The sequence below is a fragment of the Cibotium barometz genome, chromosome 57, assembly GCF_041138505.1.
Source record: "Cibotium barometz isolate CiBa-2024 chromosome 57, ASM4113850v1, whole genome shotgun sequence".
NCBI classification, from domain to species: domain Eukaryota; kingdom Viridiplantae; phylum Streptophyta; class Polypodiopsida; order Cyatheales; family Cibotiaceae; genus Cibotium; species Cibotium barometz.
The window spans coordinates 5312501-5315708 of NC_141102.1; positions in this window are offsets into that span (position 1 = coordinate 5312501).

Genomic DNA, 3208 nt, shown 5'->3' on the forward strand with positions numbered 1-3208 from the left:
ATTATAGGTACTTCTGTAATATATCTCTCTGCATGGCATTTCCAAATCCATCTACACATTATTATTTTCATTCAGTTTACAAATATAAGAGTACAACTAAGTAGTAAGTAAGCTTTGTAAAATGTTATGCACTTGAACACAACACGCTTGGTAACCTTAATAAGGACAAGGTTTGAAGCTACCACACCTTGTTTCTTTAGGGATCCCATGATTTTCTCGAACAGCTTCCCAAAATACAGTCTCTTAAAATCGGCGAGGTCCTCCAAGAATGTATCTAAGAAAATTACGTTGTACTTTTCTGATATTTCTACAAGGATGGCTACACCTTGCCCTCCAATCTCATGCCATATGACTTCTCTTCATAGCTAATCCCTTAATAAACTTGCATTTGCTATGTTTCCATTGAAATTGTTATTCAAACAAAATAGAGTACTTTGTAAATATCAAGAAGATGGAAAAAGTAATTATTACATACTTTCAGGGATTTGTGAATTCTTTAGTCTTTGCAAATTACCTTCAATCAAAATATCCAAAATCTATGCTTTGTGCTCATTTGGTAACAAGCTAGATACTAAGTTGTATAGCCTATTCTCTATCACAATCCAGTTTCTTATCCCAATTTACTTGCACCAGTCGTCTCTACAACACAATACCAAGATTAGCCGCAACATTAATACCATAAAATGTTATTGCCTACGTAATAAACATAAGAAAGAGTGTAAGATTTCTTACTCAAAGAAACCTTCTCCTTGTGTAGGATTTGTAATCATCGCCAGCCACCTTGTAGCATGCCTCGACTTTCTTTCATCTTTATAAAATGTCATTATCCATTTCTCTTCAAACTCATGTGCATGCAAACTATGTACTAGAGGGTCAATATCTACGAGGTAATCATCCTATTATTCACGAATTACAACATCAGTGGATAATATGCAAATGTTAATCATATATTGCAAGTCTCTAAAGATTGAAGGTTTACCTTGGAATACTATTTGGGAAAGTTCTGAAAACTCGCAGTTATACCAGAATGGGCAGCTCTTTTTTTCCTGTATCAAGGCATGCTTGCCCATCCATGTCTTTTTCATCTCTCTAGTGTGCTTCATAATTGTTTCTTTGTTTGCCACCCAGCGCCCTAATGAGACACACTTTGTCAACAAGCCCGTTTCATTCATCTTGTGGCAACAAAATTTAAGGTTATGATGAAAGATTCAAACATAGTACATTGAATATTCCTAATTCAAAGAGACGTAAGACATATTCTCTTACCTGTTTAAGCGGGCTATCACTATGAGAACCTCCTCCTCGCTATCCTCATTGAATTCAATAAGGATAACGTCAATATACAAGGATGTTTTGATATGTGACATTCTTGAATACTACAGTTAGATAGTGCAAATCTAATTAGTCCCAAAACTATTTTATAAAACAAAAGATCGCATTAAAAAATGTACACAATTTAAGTACTCACATTTATTAATCTTCTCCATCCATGCTACAACTCAATGATTGCCATCCCACACATACAATATCTTGTTTCTCATGAATTCCCACTCCGTTCCTTTGATGATCATATTCTCCAACTCTCTGCTAAATGTTATCCCATGCAATAAAATCATCTTGAATCACTTTTGTAATAGGATTATGGGATGAGGGGGTAGAGCAAATGAACCTGTATCTATCGATAACATAGCCATTCATATAAAATTCCCTTGCCAGCTTCTTGTACCTAAATGGCACTCTTCGTATAGAGGGGTTAGGTATACGTCTACACAAGGGAATAGATGGCAAAGGAGTGGATTTTACCACCTACAATGCACACACATGTTATGCTTGGTAATCCAAAAGATACCTTATATAACATTTAATAAAAAGTGGTTAACAATTACCTTCACACTCTGTTAAGAGTCAAGACTGTCTTGTAGGACGTTTAATCGCAAGCGAGTTGTGTGAGTCACCATGAAACCCTCTTCATTCTCGCCTTCTTTTCTAATTCCCTCGTCCACCTCTCCTACTTCCTTAGTTTCTTTAATGGATTTTAAAGAAGCACCTTTCTCAAACACGTTGCAGAGGAGGATTCCTTCGACGAGGGGGACTCCAATCATCGCCATCTTTCTCTTGCACTTTCTTCCTCTTCTTGGTAGTTATCACTTCTTGGCTTTCTTGTCCGGCAGATGTGCTCTTTACGTGTTTTGCACGATTTGGATGTGGGATTTACTTTGATCTATTTGCAACAATCTAAACGCATCGATATATACAAGATAGAGTGGTCTTAAAAAAACCACTAAAAAAGAGCATAATTGAAAAGGTGGAGAGAGATAAAATAAAACTTACACAATCTCTAACTGGCCACACAATGATGTATCCTTTGGTTCGATATCAACATCTTTAAGGGAAAAAGGAAAAGAAACTTCTCTCACTTCAACATCTTCTATCGACACGCCAAGCGGCAAACCAATTCCATGGACAGTATCCATGGTGGGATCTACATGCAAAATGGTCCTAGTAGCTACCTTGGTATCATTGAACATCAGGACACTTGTGTCCCTCTTTGAAATTGTGGAGACGCCATGAGGACAAACAAATAGCATGAGAAGAAAGAGATCGAACAAACAAATAGCATGAGAAGAAAGAGATCGAACAAGGAAGAAATAGTCTTAAAAGATATAAGAAAGCAAAAGATAAAAATAGAGCAAAAAAGCAATCGATATAAATAGAGAGAAAAAAGTTTAAATTAAAAAAAATTAGGATTTTGAAAGAAGAGAAGGAAGGAACAAAGAAGAAGAGAGGAAAGAGAGAGAGAGAGAGAGAGAGAGAGAGAGAGAGAGAGAGAGAGGGAGAGAGGGAGAGGGAGGGGGGAGTTCTTTAAGAGAGAGAAAGAGTGTGTGTGTGTGAGAGAGAGAGAGAGGGAGGGAGAGGGCTATCCCTTTTTTAGGATTTAGGGAGGGACAGAGGGAGAGGGGGCTGTCGTTTTATGGGGGAGAGAGAAGCGTTTTGCTTTTAGGGAGGGGGCATTTTGCTTTTAGGAGGGGAAGGGTTGTAGTGTGCATTTTGCTTTAGGGGGAGAGGCTGCCACGTTCACATGTAGGGTGGGGGAAGGGGATCCACATTCACATGTAGGGAGGGGGGAGGGGATTTGCATTTACATGTAGGGAGGGGTGGTTGCCATGTTCACAGGGAGGGAGGGTCAAACATTTCATGGAGGGGGGGG